Raw genomic sequence first — 26144 nt, 5'->3', positions numbered from 1 at the left:
TGCTCTTTAGGATTAGGTCAAGGGGAGCTATAGATGCAGGATATAGTTTTTTATTATTTTAAAAGTCACATAGCTGGTAGATGGGTAAGCTTTTACTCTGACATTTAGGCATTTAATAATCATTAGCATTTGAGGAAGCTTGGCATTATCTGTCTCTGCATAGAATCTAGAGAATAATCTTTGTCCTTCAGCAAACAGCATGCCTATTTGTGGCAACCAGACAGGCCTAGATTTGCACCTTGGTTCTCCTTGCTGATGCATATTCTGCTAATGATGGCTCATAAACCACTTTGGACCATGATGTTCCTCTGTCTCTTATTTTAATAGGACATATCATGCTGTGCAACTGGTGTACCAATTTGCACAGGTTTGGCATGTCTAGACCAATGCATTATGTCCTCATTCAGCTGACAACATGAATAACTTATGCCTTTAGGTCTTTGTTTATAAGCTTACGTTATTTGCCAGCACTGTGACTTCTTTTCAAGCAGGAATATGGGTTAAAGTAAAGCGATAAGATGGAGTTTTCAGCATAGAAAATAAAAGCAAAGAGGCTAAGATAATATTGTAGAAACATGTCTCCCGACAGAGGTGTTACTATTTAAGGAGATGGGGATACATTTTCTTATTGTGGGCAATTTTAAATATATCTTTATAAATACTAACTTGATATCCAACTAGAGATATCCAAAATTAGAGATGTTGCATATATAGGTTTGAAAATTAAGAGGGAGATAGGGGCTGGAGACACACAACTGAACTGTTTCCACATTTATTGGTCATGAAAGGGAGGAATATCCACCTAAAGACCCTAAGAGTTATCAATGGGGTTGGAGGAAATTCAGGACAGTGATCTTCCGTTCATGGTTTGATCTACCCATGCTGATTATGTAAATTATCTTAAGTGGGTCTCAAATACTACACTATTGTGACTTTATAAATGGTGTACTTTATCATGGAATTCCTTTACCATCTTTTTTTTTATCCTTTCTTATGAAAAATTTAAAGAAATTTTCTTTTTTTAATTGAAGTATTGATTTGCAGTGTTGTGTTAATTTCTGCTCTACAGCTCAGTGACAAAGTCATACATATATACATACATATATATATATATATATATACACACATTCTTTTTATTATGATATATTCCATCATATTCTATCACAAGAGACTGGATATAGTTCCCTGTGCTATACAGTAGGACTTATTTGCCTATCCATACTAAATGTAATACTACTAACCCCAAACTCCCAATCCATCCCACTCCCTCCAATCCCCTTGGCAACCATAATTTTGTTCTCCATATTTGTGAGTTTGTTTTTGTTTTGTAGATAGGTATGGCAGCCTGGATATAAACAGAGATTCTAATACTAAGTGAAGTAAGTCAGAAAGAGAAAGGCAAATACCATATGATATTACTTGTATGTGGAATCTAAAATATGGCACAGATACACTATTTTCTAAAATACTCTTTTTCCATTATGTTTTATCATAGAACATTGAATATTGTTGTCAGAGCTATACAGTAAAAGGTTATTTTTCCCCTCCATTTATAATTGGGGTTAGCAGATGTAAGCCATCTTTTTTATTCTTTCAATTAAAAAAAATCAGCTAAAGCTTACTTCCTCTGGGAAGCCTTCTCTGATTCCAGCTTGATATATTCCTACACTATGACTCAGCATCTTGTGAATACACATTTAATGACACTCATTACAAGGATCTGGAATTGCCTGATTCCTCCTTATGTATAATATCACTGAGGGTAGGAAATGTGGCCTTAATCACAATTATTTTTGACTTATTGGACAAGAATATACTCCATACATATTCTTCTAATGTATCAATAAATAAAAGGTGTTATCCCCCTTGTTTTATAGGTAAACTGCTTTTAATGTGTGAAGTCAGTTCCAGTATAGATTAGATGGAATCAAGAAACAATGTGACATACTTTGTCCTCCTGGGCCTCACACAGAATCCAAAGGAGCAGAAAGTATTTTTCATTATGTTCTTACTGTTCTATATTTTTACTGTGGTGGGCAACCTGCTGATTGTTGTGACTATAACTGTCAGTAAGACCCTGAATTCACCGATGTACTTTTTTTTGCAAGCTTATCATTTATGGATCTCACATTTTCTTCTTCTATTACCCCTAGATTGATTTCAGACTTATTCTTTGGGGGAAATACCATATCCTTCCAATCCTGTATGATCCAGCTCTTTACTGAACACTTTTTTGGTGGGTCAGAAATTGTCCTTCTGTTGGTCATGGCCTATGACCGCTATGTGGCCATCTGTAAGCCCTTGCATTATTTGGTTATCATGAGGCAAAGAGTGTGTGTTGTGCTGCTCGTGGTGTCTTGGGTTGGAGGTTTTCTGCACTCAGTAATTCAACTGAGCACTATTTATGGGCTCCCATTCTGTGGCCCCAATGTCATTGACCATTTTATATGTGACATGTACCCCTTATTGAAACTTGTCTGTACTGACACCTATATGACTGGCTTCTTAGTTGCATCAAATGGAGGGCTGATCTGTTCTATTACATTTTTGCTCTTACTCATCTCCTATGCAGTCATCTTGCAGTCTCTACAGAACCTGAATCAGGATGGGAGGCGAAAAGCACTTCAGAGCTGTGGTTCCCACATCACTGTTGTTGTCTGCTTCTTTGTTCCCTGTATTTTTATGTATGTACGACCTACTATGACCTTCCCCATTGATAAATCATTGAGTGTGTTTTATACAATTGTAACGCCTATGTTGAATCCATTAATCTACAGTCTAAGAAATTCTGAGTTGACTAATGCTATGAAGAAGATCTGGAGAAAAAGCTTCATATATTATAGTAAATAAATCCGACATCCACAATGAAGGGAGACATTTGATCTCAAGATACATTTCTTTTGAATGCAGGAGCCATTTTAAAATCTTATTCTGATTTCTTATTCTTCAAAGAGTTTATGATAATTATAATTAAAGAACACAATTATACAGCTGTGCTTTTCATAAGTTTCCTTCCATGCTAGTATGTAAGGAACATAATTACCATCGCTTTACTGTACCTAGGAAGGTAAAAGTCTATACAGTAAGGTGCCAACAATACATAATGAAGTAGTGAGGAGATCATTACATAATTACACTGATTTTTATTCATATTATGCCTTTATATTTTTTACTTTGTTCAGAAACAGTATGATTTTATTTAGATTCTTGTCATTTAAGTTTTTATTTATACAATTTGAAATATTTAATTTTATATATGGTGACCTCTTTACTATATTTTGGTTTTATTATCCACATATTTTAGTTTAATTCTTTTGTTGACAAAAAAATTAGAGTATAGTAGACAATAACATAAATGAAAACCAAAATGAAATAGCATAAATGAAAACCAAACAATACAGTATGAAGTTTAGAATAAAGTTCCTGTGTTTCTCTCAGCATTTTCTCCAGTTTTCCTTCCCAGAGTTAAGGTCCTAAATTTGTTTATTAATTTTGATCTGGTAGTACTCTTTGCAAATATGAGTGTGTTTAACATATGTATATTTGCTTGTTATAGTTTTTAACTTTTTATATTATGTAGAATGCTTTTGCATGTCAATTTTGTTTACATTTTATATTCAATTTTTTTGTTTTTTCATCTTACTTGGGAAAAAAATTCTGGTTAACTCATGCCAAGATTCAATTTTTTAAGCATTTAATTTTTAAAGCATTTTGATGACATGTTTTATATGAAAACTTTTGATTCATCTTGAATGTATTTTGATATATGTATTAAAGAGACAATTTTAGTTGGTTCTCTAAATTTTAGTTTAAAAAAAAGAATTGCATATTTATCTTTTTGCCGTTTATTTGAAAACCTGACTATTTTATCCTGAATTTCCAATGTACTTGCATTCAATTCAAAATTTTTCTGTTTCACTTATCTCTTTACATATGCAGGCTGACATATAACACATTTTGATATGTGAGATTAGCAGTTCCTCATTCATATTTTTTAGAATAATCCCTAGACTTGCATATTTCTATTTCAAAATTATTAAAAATAAAATAATTTCAAGTATAAATAAGATAAATAACTTTATAATTAAAATTAATTTAAAATAAGTTTAAAATGGTTAAGTCATAAAACAATGTTAACATTTATTTTCAATAAGATTCAATTAGGGAGATTAATTTCAGAAGATTTTATATTTTTGAAGTATTAAAAACTGTTATCCTTGGGAGTTCCTGTCGTGGCACAGTGGTTAACGAATCCGACTAGAAAACATGAGGTTGCGGGTTCGGTCCCTGCCCTTGCTCAGTGGGTTAACGATCTGGTGTTTCCGTGAGCTGTGGTGTAGGTTGCAGACACGGCTCAGATCCCGCATTGCTGTGGCTCTGGCATAGGTTGGTGGCTACAGCTCCGATTCGACCCCTAGCCTGGGAACCTCCATATGCCGCAGGAGTGGCCCAAAGAAATAGCAAAAAAGAAAAAAAAAAAACTGTTATCCAGTCAGAATATGTATTTTTAGTTAACAAGTCACATTTATAATCTTGGGTAGTGCTTACATTTCCTATCTGTGTCACTTATTCCATGTATATAGCTGCTGTTCTTCATCCATGACCTCTACAGTGCTAGTTGATACCTGCTATAAGAATAATTCATCTCTTTAGGGCACTTCAGAACCCATTTTTTTTAATTTGCTTTTTAGGGCCACACCCATGGCATAATGAAGTTCCCAGGTTAGGGGTCAAATCCAAGATGTAGCTGCTGGCCTACACCACAGCCACAGCATCATCAGATCAAAGCTGCATCTGCAACCTACACCACAGTTCAGAGCAACACCTGTTCAGAGCAAGGCCAGGGATCAAGCCTGTGTCCTCATGGATGCTAGTAAGATTTGTTTCCACTGAACCACAACAGAAGCTCCCTGAATTCACGTCGTTCATGAGCATCTTTTGGTGCTTGTGAGATCATTCTCCTCCACACTGGTTTCCAATGACTGCTGTGTGGCCATGTGTGAAACCCTGTAGCATGAAAGCATCATGAGTGACAGAAATATGGCTTCCTCTTTCAAGTGACATGAGCTAGAGGATTTGTCCTTGAACCACTCAAATCCTCTTCACAGTGTAGTTTCAATGTTATAGACCATTAGTTGTGACTTAAACCCTTTGTTGAAACTTGTTTGCATGGACACACATACCCTTGGTCTCCGTTGCTATCAACATTGGGTTCGTTTACTTATTAAAATATTTTCTCTTGATGGACTCCTATGTAGTCATCTTGTACTCCTTAAAGTCCTACAGCTTGGAGAGGAGATGCAAAGTCCTCTCTACCTGTCTCTCTCACATCACTGTCATCACAGTGATCATCTTCTTCTTTGCGCCATGATGATTCATATATTTGTACCCAACCACCACTGACTGCATTGATAAAGCCATGGCTATATTTTACATCATGATGACATCTTTGCTAAACCTCTTAACCTATGCATTCTCAGAAATTTAGAGCTGAAAAATGCTCTGAGGACGTTCTGGAGTGAAAAAGTGACTTTGAGAAATGACCATAATATAAAATGACTTTGGCTATTATTTTTATCTTATGATTTTATTTTATTTTATTTTTGCCTTTTTTAGGGTAGCACCTGTGGTATATGGAGGTTCCAGGCTAGGGGTCTAATCAGAGCTACAGCTTATGGCCTATACCACAGCCACAGCAATGAAGGATCCAAGCCATGTCTGTGACCTACACCAGAGCTCATGACAATGCCAGATCCTTAACCCATTGATCAATGCCAGGGAGGGAACCCACAACGTCATAGTTCCTACTCTGATTCATTTATTCTGCACCACAATGGGAACTCTGAATTTGGCTTTTAAATGGAGAAAAGAAAATAACTTTATGGTTCAGAGCCAACTCAGAACTATTTATCACTCTGAGGAAATTTCCAAATAGGGAATTATTTGCCATTATAAAAATTTTACTTAGATTTATATTGCCCAATTGGTTAAAATCTAATTAGTGAGAATTCTTGGAAAATGCAGAAGGATTCAAGATGCAGTTCTAGAGATTTTAATGTAGTTGTTATTGGATTGACATCTTTATCTTTTTTAAGGTAAATATTTACCTTTTATTTACCTCTGGGTAATTTCAAATGACCCAGTTGAGTCTGAATCCAATGATATTTTTGCCTATATTTTGGGCTACTGTGCTATAGTTTATAGTCACATCATAAAAATATGAATGAGATCACCTTAGTTCTTTTTTTTAATTAATAATGATTTTATTTTTTTTGTTATAGCTGGTTTGCAGTGTTCTGTCAAATTTTCTACCATACAGCATGTTGACTCAGTTATACATACAAGTATTCATTCTTTTATCTCACATTATCATGCTCCATCATAAGTGTCTAGATATAGTTCCCAATGCTATATAGCAGGATCTCATTACCTATACATTCCAAAGGCAATAGTCTGCATCTATTAAGCCCAAGTTCCCAGTCCATCCAAATCCCTCCCCCTACCCCTTGGCAACCACAAGTCTATTCTCCAAGTCCATGATTTTCTTTTCTGTGGAAAGGTTCATTTGTGCTCTATATTAGTTTCCAGATATACGTAATATCATATGGTATTTGTCTTTCTCTTTCTGAGTTACTTCACTCAGTATGAGAGTCTCTATTTCCATCTATGTTGCTGCAAAATGCATTATTTTATTCTTTTTTATGGCTGAGTAGTATTCCATTGTATATATAGTACATCTTCCTAATCCAATCACATGTTGATGGACATTTAGGTTGTTTCCCTTGGCTATTGTGAATAGAGCTGCAACAAACATGCAGGAGCATGTGTCTTTTTCAAGGAAAGTTTTGTCCAGATATTTGCCCAAGAGTGGGCTTTCTGGGTCATATCACCTTAGTTCTTAAAATTATTTTAAATATTGTGACCAAGTATACATGACAAAATTTACCACGTTAACCATTTTAAAGTGTCATTGAATCAATTTGCATTGTTATGCAATTACTAATGTCCATCTCCAGAACTTCTCCACTCACTAAACTGAAACTCCAAATCCATTAAACAAAACTTCTCATTTCAGAGTTCCCATTGTGGCACAATAGAAATGAATCCAACTAGGAACCATGAGGTTGTGAGTTCTATCCCTGGCCTTGCTCATTGGATTAAGGATATGGCATTGCTTTGAGCTGTGGTGTAGGTTGCAGATGTGGATCAGATCCTGCACTGCTATGGCTATGGCATAGGCCAGCAGCTGTAGCTCCAATTGGACCCCTAACTTGGGAACCTCCATATGCCACAGATGTGGTCCTAAAATGAAAATTACATCCATACATACAATATAAATAAAAATTAAAATTAAAAATCATTGCAATTCTCACTGAAAATTAAAAAAAAACCACAAAACAAAATTCCTCATTTCTTCTCACTGATCCCTAGGCAACCACCATTCTACTTTCTGTCTATCAGTATGACTACTTTCAGTGCCTCTTGTAAGTGGAATCATACACTGCTTGTTTTTGGTGTGTGTGTGACTTCCTTTTTTTCACTTATTATAATGTTTTTGGAACCTTTGTTGACAATTATTCAAATGCATATTCAAAGTTTTATTTCTAGGCTCTCTATTATAGTAAATTAATCTGTATGTCCATGTCTATTCAAATACTAGTGCTGTGATTACCACAGGGAGTTTTAGAATAAGAAAGTATGAGTTCTGCAACTTTATTCTTCTTTTTCAAGATTGTTTTTGAAATTTGGAGTCCCTTGTGAATCCATATCAATTTTAGCATAGACTTTTTAAATTTCTGCCAAAAAATCTTTTCAGATTTTGATAGGAATTGCATTGAATTTTCAGATCACTTGCATTTTTATGCATATCTTGGTACTATTAAATATTCCAGATCATAAATTTCTTCCTATGTATGTGTGTGTTCTATCATATTTTTTAGCAGTATTTTGTAGTTTCTGATGTACAAGACTTATTCTCATCTCCTTGGTTAATTTTATTCTAAAGTGTTTTAATATTTTGATGATGTTGTAAATACAGTTATTTTCTTACTTTCTCCTTGAGTTGTTCATGATAGTAGAGAAATTCAACATCCTTTGCATGATTAAAAAAATTGGATGTAGGTGGAACAAACCTCAGAATAATGAAGGCCATATATGACAGAGCCACAGCTAATGTCATTCTCAGAATAAAAAGGTGGAAATCTTTCCCATTAAAATCTGGAATAAGATAAAAGGACACACTCTCACTGGTCCTTTTTAATGTACTACTGCAATACAAATTCTTGGGAAAACTGTAATGTTTTCTAAGTATAGCTCCTGTCATATCTGAAGTGAGGTAATTTTATCTATTAATCATTACTTAATTTTACTGTCTGTAACAGTGTTTCTGATGGTATCCACATTTCAATAATGCCCATCCCTTTACATAAATATTTTCTCTGTGTTATCTATAGTTGAATTTTCCTTTTTATTTCTGCCACACTACTTTGAACAAGACTACAATTACTTTACGAAGTTGGCTCCTTCTTTATTTTCTGACTATTATAAACAAATAAGAGCCATACATGAAAAAAAAAATTTATGTGACTTCCCCCAAGTTTTATTAACTGTCATTTCCTCTGTCTTGGCACAGTTGCTGGTATAACAGAGTTGTCATAATTTTTAAAATTACAATAATTGGATAAATAATTACTTATTACATATAAATTGATAATAAAAATTATGTCTAATCAGACTTTCATATGAATAAATCAAGTATTAAATAATAAGAAAGCAAATCTTGCTAAGGCAGATAGAGAAATACATCTCAATTAAATCACTGGGACAAAATGACTAGGTTGATATTTTATTCTTGACTACTTGGCAATAGTCTCATAATAATACTAAAGCTGTTTTTCCCATTTTACATCTTTCTGACCCTAATTATGTGATTTTTTTGTAATATCTTTCCATATAGATATTCTTAAAAAACCTTGTGGAAAATCCCAGTCAATTAATTAAGCAAGAATCAGACTTGGACACATTCTAAGACTCAATGATAAATGTAGTTTATTAAATGGATAAAACATTCCATTATCTTCACCCCATCAGAAAGAAGATGCTATCCATTTAGAAACATACATAAACTTTTCTTACACCTAAAACATGCCAGAAAAAAAGAAATCACAGGAATGTCTTTCAAAATATCAACAGTCTTGTCATGTCAGCATGACAGAGTAGGAAGGGCTAAACAATTCAATGTTATCTTTCTGTTTGTAGTTAGTAGGAAAGAAGTTACGTGTGAAAAAATTCCATGGGAAATGGCTAGTTGCTATCTTCCTATATAAAATAGTATTTGTCATTTTGATAAATTTCATAATGTGGTAAGATTTCACTTTTGTGTATGTGCCATGGAATTCCCTTTAAATAATCTACATTGCATTCAAACCTTCTGAATAATCCAAAGACTCCATGGAAAGAAATGGATAGCTATCTGAATGAAATAAATTATTTTGCTATAAATAATAATGCAGCCTTTTGACCTGGATGAAGGAACTCTAGGACTCCATATTGAGTTAAAAACAGTCTTCAAATTGTGAACAAGCTACCACAAGGGAAGACTAGCTGTACATATTGGGAATCATGCTCATGATTATGTGACAGTTTTATTATGTAAGCAATTACAGTACTTTGAAGTACATCAAATAGATTTGATTCTTGATTTATCACTTAAAATCTGTAACTTTCAGGAAATAGATGTTCTAAGCCTCTGTGTCTTCAATTATAAAATGTGGAATTATACTTCTTTTTCCTATAAATATTAAATGTGGTAGATTAAATTATGAATGCAGGATTGCAATATTCTATAGAATTTTAAACTGCAAATACATGTCATCAGAATGATATTTAAAAAGGATACTGGTCTGCTTCAAGGAGAAGCAATTTTTAGAGGTCAGAATAAAAGAGGAGAAACTTGGCAGGAGGCTATTTCTGTGGGCAAGGAAGGAAAGAAGAAGTAGGGAATGATCAAATTTGTGATATATTTTCAGAGTAGAGTTAATAGGATTTGTTAGAAATTTTATCAGTATCAAAGGAGTAAAGAACATTGAAATTTTAAAAAATGATACCATTTATTATCATTAATCATCTATTATATACAGCAGTGTGGATGTTGTTCCCACCCTTCCAATTCTTCCCTCCTCCAATGGCTTCACCTATGAACCATAAGATCGGTTTTGAAATCTGTGAGTTTTTTTCTGTGTTTTAAATAAGTTCTTTTGTATCATTTTATTAGAGTCCACATTTATGTGATGTTATATATGATATTTGTCTTTTTCTGTCTGACTTCACTTAGTATGATAATCTCTACAAGAACCTATTCCTGTGTACTGCACAGGAAAGTCTACTCAATAATTTGTAATAATCTGTATGGGAAAAAGAATGGATAGATATATTTACACATATGACTGATTCACTTTTCTGTATACCTGAAATCAGTACAACATAGCTAATACTCCAAAAATATTAAATTTAAGAAAAGATACACTTTAATAAGTAGGGAACACCTATTTAATTTATAATCTATATAGAAAATGGAAATTTTAAAAGTTAGTTCTATAAATACTAAATTACCATTCAATTGGGTGTCCAAAGTTAAAGATGTTGCATATACAGGTTTGAATGTTAGGGGAGAGACAGTGGCTGGAGGCACAAAATAGGACTGCTGTAGCATTTATTGGTTAGAAAAATGTAAATATCTATCTAAAGACCCTAAGAAGTATCAGTGGGTCTGAGGCAATTTGGCACAGTGATGTTCTACTCATGTTTGCTCACACGGATTATGTAAATTAATTTAGTGGGGCTCACATATTACATGTTTGTGACTTTATGAATGACATACATTTTCATAGAAATCCATTCTCTATTTTTTATTCTTTTACTTAAAAAGAAACTCAGCTAAAGGGTTGCTTGCACTGGGAAGTCTTCTCTATTTCAAGTTTGTGTGTGTGTGTTTTTCCTTTGTTCACACCCACAGGATGCAGAAGTTCTTGGCCAGGGACTGAACCCATGGCATAACAGTGATCTGCACATAGCAATGACAATGCTGGGGTCTGAAATCAATGAGCCACCAGGGAACTCCTCTGTTTCCAGTTTGACTGATATCTCCTTACACTGTGATTCTTGTGTGAAAATACTTATAATGCCATTTATTACATAGATCTGGTATTGTCTTATCCCATATAATATCACTGAGATGGGGAATATGCCTTACTCAGCTATGGAATCACAATATTTATGACACATTTGGGATGAATAGATATGTCGCACACATTCTTTCAATGGAATAGATTAAAAGAGAGTTAAAGATGTTATAATGCCTTTAAAACTTTTATCCCTTGTTTTGTAGATAAATTGCTTCTATTATGTGAAGTCAGCTCCTGTACAGACTAGTTGGAACCAAGGAACAATGTGGTTTCTTTGTTCTCCTGGGCCTCACAAAGAATCCAATGGAGCAGGAAGTCCTTTTTATTAGGTTCTCACTGTTCTACATTTTTACATGAGGAAAAACCTGCTCATTGTTGTGATGATAACTGTCAGTAAGACCCTGAGTTCCTGCTAGTTATAATTTATAGATCAAATTTCTTCTTCTATTGCCCCTAGGTTGACTTCAGACTTATATTTTGGGCACAATACCATGTCTTTGAATCTTGCATGGCCCAGCTTTTTACAGAGCACTTTTTCTTTATTTTTATTTTTCTTTTTGGTCTTTTAGGGCCACACCCATGGCATATGGAGGGTCCCAGGCTAGGGGTCCAACTGGAGCTGCAGCTGCTGGCCTACACCACAGCCATAGCCACAACAGATCCTAGCCTCATCTGTGACCTACACCACAGTGCATGGCAATGCCGCATCCTTAACCCACTGAATGAGTCCAGGAATCAAACCCGCATCCTCATGGGTGTTATTCAGGTTTGTTAATCACTGAGCCATGATGGGAACTCCTGACAGAGCACTTTTTCAATGATCAGAGATTTTCCTTCTGTTAGTGATGGCCTATGACTAACATTTGTAAGCCCTTGCATTATTTGGTTATCATGAGACAAATGCTGTGTGTTGTGTTACTGGTTTTGTTCTGTATTGGAGGTTTTCTGCACTCAATTATTCAACTGGGCACTATTTATGGGCTCCCAATGTCATTGACCATTTTATTTTTGACATGTTCCCTTATTGAAACTCATCAGCACTGACAGCTACATCTTTGGCATCTCAGTGGTGGCCGGTGGAGGACTGATGTGAATTATTTTGTTTCTGCTCTAATTTCCTATGGAATCATCTTTCATTCTCTAAAGAACCTGAGTCAGGAAGGGAGGCAGAAAGCCTCCACACCTGTATTTTTCACATCACTGTGGCTGGCTGATTCTTTGTTCCCTGTGTTTTCATGTATGCAAGACCTGCTAATACCTTCTCTATTGACAACTTATTGAATGTGTTTTATACCATCATAAGCCCCATGCTGAACCCATTAATTAACAGTCTAAGTAATTCTGACTTGACCAATGCTATGAAAAACTCTGGAGGAAAACATATCCTATCAAGTAGTAAATAAGTACATTTTCCTTTGTGAAGGCAGTAATTTAGATATAGAGTAAATCTTGGGATTTAAAAGTCCTTACAAATCTGATGCAAAACTTCCTTTTCTTTAAAGGATTTGTGATAATTATAATTTTAAAAAAGAATTATAAGTTTGTGCTACTAATAGTAATTTCCCTGCTGGAATGTACACTTTACAGTGTCTGGCTTATCATTGCACATTATTTTTCTGTCCTCTCTGTGACATATGGAATTCCTGAACCAGGGATAAGTTCCAAACATAGTTGCCATCTAAGCCCCACCTGCCACAAAGTTGGATCCTTAACCCACTGTGCTGTGTCAGGATTGAACCTATGTCCAGTGCTCCCAAGACTCTGTGGATCCCTTTGTACCACAGCAGGAACTACTCACTACACTTTTCTTTAATTAAAATGAATTTAAATTAGGGAGTCAGTAAATAATGTGTTATTTATGATATTTGTATAGAGTTATGCTAATTTTCACTTAATGTCTGCATTCCATTTAATACTTTATATTTTTGTTTTTTTAGTTTACTTTTATTTGTCTCTTTAGGGCCACACCCATGTCACAAGGAAATTTCCAGTCTAGGTTTAGAATTGAGCTTTAGCTGCTGGGTTATGCTACAGCCACAACAATGTCAGATCTGAGCCATGTCTGTGACCTACACTCACAGGCAAATGAGTGAGGCCAGTGAACCTACTTCCTAATAGATACTTACTGCTAAGCCATGATGGGAACTCCTCTAATTATATTTTATTTTAAGCATATTCTTTTGTTTCATCTTCAATCATTTTGTTGTAATAGTTAAAATATTTAATTCTGTACAGATTTTCCTTTTTTATTCAGTTACATTTGCATTAGATATGATATGTTGACTGTAATTTTTAATTTATAAAAGAAAATATTGAAAGTATAATGGATAATAGGACATTTAAAAATTGAATTTATGCAAAATGCAATATTTTAGAATAAATCTCATACCCATCCCCTTCCAGAGTCTCCCACTTCTTCTAGAGGCAGACACTCTAGTCCATTTCTAAATTTTTTTGAGTAATAATCTTTGCATGATAACTATATTTTCATATATATGTTTGCCTTTATGACTCATCTGTTTTTGCATTTTACTTCTCAGCTTCCTGAATATTTTATGTGCCAGTCTATACAAACCCAACTCATTCTATTTCCTCATATTGCTTCACTTTTCCACAAAAATATATTGAAATTGATGTATCCAGTCCTCTTGATGTTGTCCTCAGTTTATTTCTATTAGAAATAATTCTGCAAGGAATTCTTCTTGAAATTTTATCAGTGTGAGTTCCTAGAAGTGGAATAGTTGAGTCAATTATATATATATATATATACATATATATATATATATATATATATATATATATATATATGATTGTAATTGTCCATTTTCATAGCATTGTCAAAATTCCATCCATGACCTTGGACAAACTTACTACTCCTCTCAGTCTGGAAAATACCTTTTTCACCACATTATGAAAAATCCATGCTTGAAGAAATTTTATGATTTATGATGCTTTGATTTAATGCGTTATTTCACTAGTATATTCTAACTATAAATAAATAAATATAGTTGAATTTTGGAATCTACTTACATGTTTAAAGTGATGTGTATTCTCTTTGTTGAATTATATGTTAATGATTTTATTTTTTAATTTGATCACTGATCATTTTCCATACTGATTTTTATGATTTAATTATATAATAAATGAGTTTTCTCTTTGACCTTGTGTTTCATTATTATTTTTCTAGCTTGTGATTTGCTTTCCTTATTTTTATAACATGCTTAATATTTTTGGCCATGAAACATTTTTTTACATATATATAATTAAATCAGTATTTTATGGCTTTTATATCTTGCTAAGAATTTCCCCATTTAAATGTTGCAAGAGTATTCTTCCTCATGTTTTCAACATTTAATTTTAAAGTGTTTTTTGTTTCTTTATTTTATATTTAAAAAATTTAAACCATTTACACTTCATTTTGATGCAAGGAGTCAAGTACAGATTACATTTTAATTATCTTCCTAGATTGCTTTTTTATAGATGTATGATTATTTTTTCTCATGGTTTTGATTACCAATACTGCATTCTAATATGTGGCATATGTTTGGAGCCATTTCAGGCCTCTATCATCTTCCATGGATCCCTTCATTTATGCGCCATTTAACATAAGATAACATATTATTTGATTAAAATACACTTTGATATCTCATAAGCCTATGGCAATTTCATTACTATTCCTTATTTGAACTACTGTTATTCTTGAATATTTATATTTTAAAATTAAATTTCAATACACTAGTATGATATAAACTAATCTATTTTTTGTGTTTTTTAATTTTTTTAAGATTTTAATATTTTCCATCATAGTTGATATACAAGGTTCTGTCAATTTCTACTGTACAGCAAATAATATTCCTTTTCTCACATGATCCTCCATCATGTTCCATCACAAGTGACTAGATATACTTCCCTGTGCTATACATTGCAGCACATTCACAATAGCCAAGGCATGGAAACAACAGAGATGTCCATTGACAGTTGAATGGATTATGAAATTGTGATATATATATATATATACATAATGGAATACTACTCAGCCATAAGAAAGAACAAAATAATTCTATTTGCATCAACATGGTTGGATCTAGTATTTTGAATATTTGATTGAGAGAGAATTTTTGTATTTAGAGAATTGTGAATTCTTATCCACAAACTGGGTAGATCTCTGCTGGCAAGACCAGTACATTGAGAATGTCCTGTTGGTCTGCTCATGCATACCTGGGTCCAGGGACCAAAAGATCCTGGATCTGGTACCAAGCTGGCTGCATGTTATGGGCTTCCTAGGGCTGGCATAAACTGGCTGGTATGCATGGCTGGTTCTATCACTACAAAGCTTGAAGGGGAGTTCCAAATGGAGATTTCCATCAGGACCCTCATCCCAAGATAATTCCCCCAAAGGATGGCTGCCTGGATCTATATCCCCAGAGTGAGTCTCAATTGTTCCCTGCTTCTTTGGAAGGCTCTGCAATATTAGCATGTGAATCTGACCCAAGCCCTTTTCAATTGACTTCTTCTGCCCACTTCCGACAGCCATCATCTAGCTCCTCCAAAAGTCAGCCCCACTGGTCTTCAAAGGCAAATCATTTGGTTAATCATCTTCCAGGTTCAAGATTAATGGCTAGGTATCTCAGTGTGGTGCTCAGACTCCTCACATTTTTTAGAGGATCCCTGCAATTGTAATTATCCTCCTGTTTGTTGATCACCCACCTGGGAGTATGGCTCTATACCATGTCTCTTCCTACCTGCTTTTTTGTTGTTGGTGGTGGTGTTTTTTTTTTTTTTGTAGTTCCTTCTTTATATTTCTGTTATACAGGAATTTTTTTCTAGTCTTCATGTCATTCTCTTCAGTAACTGCTCTGTAAATAGTTGTAAATTTGGTGTCCCCATGGGTGGAAGTGAGCTCAGGGTCTTCCTACTCTGCCATGTTGGCCAAAGATTCCTATATGTCTGCCTTTATATCCAAAACCATATTGCTGAGATTCCCATAGTTTTATAATATGTTTTAGAATGAGGAATAAGAATGCCCTAAATTTGTTCTTCTTTTTCAAGACTACTTGGCTATTTGAGCTCCCTTGAGATTTCATATTAATTTTAGGATGGATATTTCCATTTCTGAAAAATACATTTTTGGGATTTTGATAGGTATTGATTGAATGTGTATATCACCTTAGCTATTGTTGGAATCTTAATAACATTAATTATATGAGTTCATGACTTTTTATTTATGTTTCTGTAACATCTTTCAGTGATATTTTGTAGTTTCCATTGTAGAGGACTTTTGTCTCTTGCTTAAGTTTACCCTTAAATATTTTATTCTTTAAAATTTTTTATTAAAGAATAGTTGATTTACAATATTGTGATAATTACTTTATTTTTCTTCCATTTTTAATTTTTTTTTTTGTCTTTTTAGGGCCCAAACCATGGCGTATGGAATTTTCCAGGCTAGTGGTCTAATCAGACCTGTAGCTGCCAGCCTACACCATAGCCACAGCAACACAGGATATGAGGTGCATATGCAACCTATAGCACAGCTCACAGCAATGCTGGATCCTTAAACTACTGAGCATGGCCAGCAGTCAAACACCTGTCCTCATAGATACTAGTTGGATTAGTTACCACTGAGCTACAACTGGAACTCTCTTATTTTTTATGCTGTTATAAATGGATTTTTTTCTTAATTTCCTCTTGGTATTGTTCATTGATGTTTTAGTTTTTTTTTATTCTTTAATGATGAAAACTGTCCAAAAATTGGATCTAGGAGCATGTATCTGAACATTAGAAAGGCCCTATATAACAGTTCTACATCTGACATTAGATTCAATATTGAAATGCTGAAATCTTTCATGCTAAAATCAGGAACAAGAGTATATCCCTCACTACTTTTTTTTGGAAACATGCAGGAGGCCAGCTCTGGTGGCCAGCTCTCCTTTTTCCCGATAGGAGAGGGATGTGGCATTGGCAAATGTACATATGGAGACAGCCTCTTTGTCCCTTCTTTCAGGGTGCTGGACTGCTCAAATTTAATTAGCATAAGTGATTGATTATATAGACAGATTTTTGCTACAAATTACATCACAGTGTTAAAAGTACATTGGTTAACTATTACATGGTATAGCAGCTATACATCATGTTTTAAGATCTTTAACTAAATTTAGTGGGTAGAATTTAGGGACAATCAGGTACAATACATCATGTTTTAAGATCTCTATCTTAACTAAACTTAGTGAGTACTTTGAAGAGGCCATAGTCACAATAATTTGGCATTCACAGACCTTGTTTGTAGACTGGTGCTTATCTTCAAAGCGTTAGGGCAGGGAGACAGTGTAAGTAAATATAAACCAACTTAACTAAACTAGCTATCACTTAAAAGCTTTTAAAATCAAAGACAAAACTCACAGCTAGATTTTTTTGGATAATATATGTCTAACTGTTATGAACCTCATTAAGATCCTAACTCTAAAGTTTACTAAATAACTAGTTAATAGATAAACACTATGTTTTAACTAAGTTGGATTTAAATGGGGGAAAGTCCTTCAGGATGAAATTCTTATTATATTATTGTTGTAACTTTGATAAATCACAAATAAGCACAGGAAAATAGAAATGGAAAATAATAACAATAAGTAAATAATCAGGAAAGACTGAGGAAAACTGAATAACAAGACAACAGGAAAGACTAGGTAGCCCAGGAGAGAAACAATCCATGTTCTCCAGTGCAAACATGGAAATTGTTTCCCCAGGAAAGCCCCAATTCTTCCCCATAATCATCAAAATGAGAGCTGTGTAACCTGAGGCCTGCCCTTGGGTTGTACCATGCAGGCAGGCTTTCATCCTGACCAGAGGCCCACCTTAATCATGCACCATTCAGGTGAACTTGTATCCTGACCAGAAGCCCACCTTTGGCTTGTACCATTCAGGTGAGCTCCCTTCCTTGGTTAGGAACCTGCCTTCTGTTTTGTTTGTTTGTTTGTTTTTTGCCATCAGGCAATGTCCTTTTTTCGAGTCTCTGCATCTCCTAGGCTCCCCACAAAAACACATTGCTAAAAAAATTTCTCTGAATTTGTATTTATTTATTTATTTATTCATTAGGTCTGCACATAAAGCATGTGGAGGTTCCCAGTCTAGGGGCCAAATCAGAGCTATAGTTGCTGGCCTATGCCACAGCCACAGCAGTGCCAGACCTGAGCTGCATCTGCAAACTATACCACAGCTCACATCAACACCAGATCCTTAACCAATTGAGTGAGGCCAGGGATCAGCCTTGTATCCTCATGTATACTAGTCAAAGTAGATTTCTGTTGAGCCACGACAAGAATTCCTGAATTTTCAGAATTTATTAACAAGATCATATTATCTCTGAAGTAAGAAGATGTTATTTAATTAAATTTTACTTTATTTTACTGTCTGTAAATGTGCCTCCCATGGTATCCATTTCCTATCTTTTTTTTAAATTTTTTTAGGGCTGCACACATGGAATATGGAAGTTCCCAGTCTAGGTGCTGAATCCGAGCTATACATGCTGACCTATTCCACAGCCACTGTAACTCAGGATCTGAGTTGCTTCTGCGACCTACATCCCAACTCATGGCAATGTCAGATCTTTAACCCAATGAGCTAGGCTGAAGACAAAACCTTCATCTTCATGGATGCTGGTCAGGTTCCTTATTGATGAACTATGATGGGAACTCACTATTTCCTATCCTTTAGATTTCAGTGTAATCATCACATTTTAAGAAAGGCTTTTTCTGATTATATTATCCATAGTAGGATTCTCCCTCTAACTTCTGTAACTCTACTCTATTTGTTATTTTCTAAGCATTGAAAAATTCCATTCTTACCTTATTAAATGTTTTACCTTATTGTTTTACACTGTTATAAGAATTTGAAATCCACTCAGGAAGGAATTTTACATGATTCGCCACCAACCTCCGTTTTATTAATTGTTGTGTTCTCACTCAAAACACAGTTAGTAGCATTGAATAGGTGTCTTAAATTAAAAAAATAATGTAATAGAAAAAAAAGATATCCCATCTAAATCAGTGATATCTAACCAAACTTGAAGGAAGAATAAATTCAGTATCAAATTAAAGGAAAAAAACACTCACTGTGGCAGGTTTGGAATCTCTGGTTAATTAATTTAACTGCAGTCAAATAACTGAGCAATATTTTATTCTTGACTGACAATTGTCTCATCATGGTTCTAAAGCATTTTTTTCCTCTGTGTTACCTGTTTCTAACCCTCTATGATGTAACCTAGTAGTGTTTTTACATGTACATGTACTTATAAATTTTTCTAGAAAAATCCCAGTGGGTTTAATTAATTATCACTCTTGGATATATTCCAATTCTAAGACTCAATGATAAATATCTTTAGAAAGTATTAAAAAGTCCAGGGATCTTTGCCAATATCAGGAAAAAAGATGATAACCTTTTAAGAACTGATATCAAATTTTCAGGAGGTACTTTGTTAGGTTTAAAGTATCACATGAAGAAAATGAAAGCACAAGAATTTATCTCAAAATCTCAAGTCAATTATGCTGGCTCTCCCAACAAGATAGAATTAGAAGTACTGCATTATTGAAAGGAAGTTTTCTATTTTTGAAGTTAGTAGGACAATAAGTTACTAGAGACCCATTTTTTGGGGGAAATGACTGGTTAATATCTTCCAATGTAAACATAGGATTTGCATGTCTTTTTGATAAATTATCCTATAACATAGTATTTTTGTCCCTCTTTTTGTGTGCACCATGAAAGTTCTGTTAAATAATATATAGTGCAAATAAAAACAATCTTCTGTGTAATCAGAAAACTCCATGGAGAAAATAAGCAGATATACAAATGAAATAAACTATTTCTTCAGGTAATATACAGCATTTCCCTCATGTTGTCAAACTGGATGAAAGAATATTTCCACATCCCTATGAGTGAATTAAAAACTCATTTTTCAGATTGTGATTAAGCCTCCACAGGTAAGATTAATGGTGGGAATAATGCTTCAAAGTTCTGTGACTTATTATGTAAGAAATTGAATTACTTTAATATAAGTCAAATTTAGATTCAATTCTAGTTTTGCCACTTAAAAATGTGTGACCTTAGGAAAATTGGGATATTCTTTTTTTTTTTTGTCTTTTTTTTGCTATTTATTGGGCCACTCCTGCAGCATATGGAGTTTCCCAGGCTAGGGGTCGAATCAGAGCTGTAGCCACCAGCCTACACCAGAGCCACAGCAATGCGGGATCCAAGCCGCATCTGCAGCCTACACCACAGCTCACGGCAACGCCGGATCACTAACCCACTGAGCAAGGGCAGGGACTGAACCCACAACCTCATGGTTCCTGGTCGGATTCGTTAACCACTGCGCCACGACGGGAACTCCAAAATTGGGATATTCTGTGCATTAATTTTCTTCAACTATGAAATGGGGATCAGATTGCTTGTTACTGTAAATTTCAAGGTGATATATTAAATTGTGTGTGCATGTTTGGAATCTGCTGTAGAAATTTTGAGAAATGTAGTGATAAATAAGCGCATGTAAAACATTCTGAAAATCATCTGTGCTCCTTCAGGAGAACACATTGTTGGAGTCCAGAATAAATGTGAAGAGACATGGTAGGAGGCTATTGCCATGGGCCAGGAGAGAAATGCAGGACAAGGGGGATTGTAAAATTTGGGATATATTTTGAAAGTAAAGACAAGAGGATGTGATGAATGTATAAATAAGTAATATGAGAACAATAAGGAGTGAAAAACTTTTTAATTTTTTTTCCTTTTTTTGTCTGAACAATTACATGTAAGGTGGCAACATTTAATGAGATGTGGAACTCCCTTTTTATTGTGAAAAATTTAAATTTTGTTTTTATATAAACTAAATTGATATCCAACTACAGATGTTCAAGTTGGAGATGTTGCCTCTAGAAGGTTGAAAATAAGTGGAAAGCTAGGGGCTGAATACAAAGCAAAAATGCTTCAGCATCTGTTGCTTGGGAAAAGGAGGAATATCCAAAACAAGACCCTAGGAAAGATGCCTCAGTTTAGTTTCAGACAATCCACAACTGTAATGTTCTATTCATAGTTTCATGAACTCACACCAAATATGGAAATTTGCTTATATGTGTCTTCAGTATTACATGTTTTTGACATTATACATGGTGCAAATTTTCAGGAATTCCCTTCTCATGTCCTCTTGTTTATCATATTTCCTTTAAAACTGTGAAAAAATTTTGCTTCCTTTGGGAGATTTTCTTTGATTCCATTTTTATTGACATATTCCTACACTGTGAGTCTATCATTGTAGGAATATCCTCACAGCTGCACTGACTACGTGGGTCTGGAATTGTCTGATCCCTTGCCTTGTATCATATCACTGAGAACAGGGAACTGTGCCTTATTCAGGTTGCTAATCACAATGTCTATGAGTTTGACAGAAGTAGATATCTCATACATATTATTATAATTGAATTGACAAGTAAAAGATGAAACTTATAACATATTAAAAAGTTTCCCCCATTGTTTTGTAGGTAAACTACTTCTAATATGTGAAGTCAGCTTCTGTACAGACTAGATGGAACCAAGGAACAATGTGACATTCTTTATCCTCCTGAGCCTCAAGCAGAATCCAAAGGAACAGAAAGTCCTTTTTGTTATATTCTTGCTCTTCTACATCTTGACTGTTGTGGGCAACCTGCTCATTGTTTTGATGATAATTGTCAGTAAAACACTTAACTCACCAATGTACTTCTTTCTTGCTAGCTTATCATTTATAGATCTAATTTATTCTTCTTCTATTTCCCCAAGATTGATTTCAGACTTGTTCTTTGGGGACAATACCATATCCTTTGAATCTTGTATGACCCAGCTCTTCACTCAGCACCTTTTTGGTGGATCAGAAATCTCCCTTCTGTTGGTGATGGCCTATGACCGCTATGTGGACATTTATAAGCCCTTGCATTATTTGGTTATCATGAGTCAAAGAATGTGTGTTGTGCTGCTGGTGTTGTCCTGTATTGGAGGTTTTCTGCATTCAGTTATCCAATGGAGCAGTACTTATGGGCTCCCATTCTGTGACCCCATTGTCATTGATCACTTTGTTTGTGACATGTTCCCCTTATTGAAACTTGTCTGCACTGAAACCTATTTCATTGACATCTTAGTGGTGGTCAATGGGAGACTGATGTGCATTCTCTTTTTTCTGCTCTTACTTATCTCTTATGGAGTCATCTTGCACTCTCTAGAGAACCCAAGCCTCAGGAAGGAAGATGGAAAGCTCTCCAGACCTGTGGTTCCCATATCACTGTGGTTGTCTGCTTCTTTGTTCCCTGTATTTTCATATATGTGAGACCTGCTAAGAACTTACCAATTGACAAATTGGTGAGTGTGTTTTACACCATCATAAGCCCCATGCTGAACCCATTAATTTACAGTCTAAGAAATTCTGAGTTGACTAATGCTATGAAAAATCTCTGGAGAAAATCATATCATATTAAGTAGTAAATAAGTGCACTATTCATCAAGAAGAGTAATATAGCATCAGGTCTATCTTCTTGGAATGCAAAAATTCCTCACAAATTTGATGCAAATCTTCTTTTTCTCTAAAGGATTTGTGATAATTATAATTTAAAAAACAGCTATAGGTTTGTGTTACTAATAGTGGTTTCTTTTTTTAGATTTTATAATGTGTTGTTTATCACTGCACATAGAAACATGAAATTCATTTAAAATAGGAAGTCACATAATGTATTAGTCAATAAAATTTCATAAATTTACATTCATTTCTCAGTAATTACTTATTTGCTTTTAATGATTGCTAATTCTGTTTTATTTTAGGCATATTCTTTTGTTTTAATTTCATTAATCTTATTGTAATTGTTAAAATATTTAATGCTATACAGATTATCCTTTTTTGTTCAGTTTCATTTGCATATGATATTTTACCATCATATTTAATTGTTAAAAAGTTGAAAGTATAATGGATAGTAGGACATTTAAAAATTGAATTTATGCAAAATAAAATATTGTAGAATAAATCTCATACCCATCCCCTAGCAGGGTCTCCCATTTCTTCCAGAGGCAGTCACTCTAGTCTGTATCTAAAACTCTTCAAGTAATAATCTTTGCAGAAATAAGTATATTTGAATATATATGTTTGCCTTTATGACTCTATTTTTTGCATTTTACTTCTCAGCCTCCTCAAAATTTTATATGACTCCATATAGATCTACCTCTTACTGTTTCCTCATGTGCTTAACTCTTCTACAAAGACATATTAAAATTGGTGTATTTAGTCTTCTTCTTGGTGTCTTCAGTCTTTTTCTATGAAAAAAATTCTTTCAAATCTTTTTTGAAATTTTCTAAGTGTGAGTTCCCATCAGTGGAATTGCTTAGACAATTGGTATACATATTGAAATTGCCCATGTTCAGAGCATTGCCAAAATACCATTCATGAGTATGACCAAACTGACTACTCCCTTCAGGCTGGAAAATACCTTTTTGACCACATTCTGAACAACACATGATTAATGAAACTTTATGATATATGAAATTTTGATTAACTAAACTATTTCATTTGTATTTTTATATCATGTATAAATAAATGCAGTTGAATTTTGTCATTTATTTACCTGCTTAAAATGATTTGTATTCCTTTTTAATGAATTGCCTATTAATGATTTTATGTACTATATTTGATCACTCATCTTTTTCCATAGTTTTTATTATTTAAATATATAATAAATAAATTATCTCCTATACCTTGTACATAGAATTATTTCTCTATCTTATGATTTGTTTTTTTTTCTTATTTTTATACTGTGCATAAAATTCTTGGCCATGAAGAAATACTTTTATACATAAGTAATTAAACTGATAAATGTTTTATGGCATTAATGTCTTGCTTAGAATTTCCCTTTTTCAACTTTATCAATATATTCTTCCCCGAGTTTTCAACATTTAATTTTAATGTCTTTTTGTTTCTTTATATTTTTTATTTAAAATTTTTAAATCTACTACACTTCATTTTGATGCAAGGAGTCAAGAACAGATTACATTTTAATTATTTTTCCAGATTGATATTTTATAGATTCATGGTTATTTTCCCCCACTGCTTTGGTATTCCAACTTTGTGTTTTAATAATAGATGTATGTTTGGAGGCATTTCAGGCTCCTGTCATCTTCCATGGATCTCTTTATTCATGTGCCATTTAACAAAGGCTATAATTACATTGCTTTAAAATATACTTTGATATCTCATAAGCCTAGGACTGATACTATTCATTATCTGATCTTTTTTCATATTCATGTTTTGAAACTAAATTCCAATAGACTTGTATGGTAAAAACTACATCTAGTGGATATTTTGCATAAGATTTGATTGAGAAAGTATTTGTATGTTTAGAGAACTCTGAATTATTTTTTAAATTTTTACCTGCTTACCTTTATTTTTTAATTTTTTCCCACTGTACAGCATGGGTACCAAGCTACATATACATGTATAATTACTATTTACTCTCATTTTCATGTTGATGTAAGTATCTAGATATAGTTCTCAATACTACACAGCAGGATCTCATTGTAAATCCATTCCAAGAGCAATAATTTGCATCACTTAACCTCAAGCTCCTGATCCCTCCCACTCCCTCCCTCTCCCCTCAGGCAACCACTAGTCTATTCTCAAAGTCTATGATTTTCCATTCTTTGGAAACATTCATTTGTGCTCTGTATTAGATTCCAATTATAAGTGATATCATGTGGTATTTATCATTCTCTTTCTGACTTATTTTTCTTATGCACATACTGGATAGGTCTCTGATTGCATGGCCAGCAGATCCCAGACTGTGGTGTTAGCCTTCCCATAGATGGCTCAAGGGACCAAGGGATCCTGGATCTGGTGCCCACCCAGGGCAGGTAAAGATAGTTGTGGGTTGTATTCCTGCCTAGCTAGCTATTTTGTCTATGGCTTCCTAGGGCAGGTGCACACAGGCTGGTGGGCAGGGCTGGGTCCCATCACTATAAAGCTGGAAGGAGTGTTCCAAAATTGAGCTTGCCAGCACCAGTGCCATACTAGGAAAGCTCTCGCAAAGGGCTGCTGCTGTATCTACATCCACAGAGTGAGTCTCAATTGCTACATGTTTCTCTGGGAGGCTCTGTTATATTAGCAGTGAGTCTGACCCTAGCCCTTTTCAACTGACTGCTTCTGCCCACTTCCCATAGCCATCTTCTGGCTTCTCCAAAAGTCAGCTCCACTGCCCTTGTGAGGCAAATTATTTTGGGTCCTCAGATTCCAGGTGCAGGATTCCTTGGCTATGGATCTCAAAGTGGGGCTCAGACCCCTCAGATTTTTTAGAGAATCCCTGCAATTGCAACTGTTCTCCTGTTTGCATATCCCCCACTTGGGAGTATGAGTCTTGGCTGTATTGTCTCCTGCTCTGTTTTGTTGTAGTTCCTTCTCTACATTTGTGTTGTAGTTTTAAACAGTAATGTTATAAGATGTATTAAACATTTTTGCCAGTCGTTGGTCATTCTCTTCAGTAATTGCTATGTATATAGTTGTAATTTTGGTTTCCTGAATGGAGGAAGTGAGCTTAGGGTCCTCTTACTAGTCCATGTTGATCACTCCTTAATATAAATTTTTTGCCTATAGGCCAAAACCATACTTCTAAGATTCCTATAGTTTTGTAGTATGTTTTAGTTTCATGAATAGGAAACCCCAAGTTTGTTCTTTTTCAAGATTTAATTTTGAATTCCCTTGAGATTTAATATGAGTTTTAACATGTATTTTTCTATTGCTGCAAAAAAATACTTTTTTGAATTTTGATAGGCCTTCATTGAATATGTAGATCATCTCAGCTAATCTTGACATCTTAATAATATTAAATATTCCAGGGAGTTACCATTTTTTCTCAGTGGGTATTGAACCCACATGAGGATGACAGTTCATTCCCTGGCCCCACTCACTTGGTTAAATAT

The 26144-nt window shown here is 34.3% G+C and overlaps 2 pseudogenes; both read left to right on the top strand.

The window, feature by feature from the left end:
- Window positions 1-1921: 1921 nt before the first annotated feature.
- LOC125112838 (olfactory receptor 4A47-like) lies at window positions 1922-2850 on the top strand (annotated as a pseudogene).
- Window positions 2851-21744: 18894 nt separating this feature from the next.
- LOC125112921 (olfactory receptor 4A47-like) lies at window positions 21745-22670 on the top strand (annotated as a pseudogene).
- The last annotated feature ends 3474 nt before the right edge of the window (window positions 22671-26144 follow it).

Source organism: Phacochoerus africanus, chromosome 12 (genome assembly GCF_016906955.1).
Source record: "Phacochoerus africanus isolate WHEZ1 chromosome 12, ROS_Pafr_v1, whole genome shotgun sequence".
NCBI classification, from domain to species: domain Eukaryota; kingdom Metazoa; phylum Chordata; class Mammalia; order Artiodactyla; family Suidae; genus Phacochoerus; species Phacochoerus africanus.
This window is presented reverse-complemented; position numbering and strand designations above follow the sequence as displayed.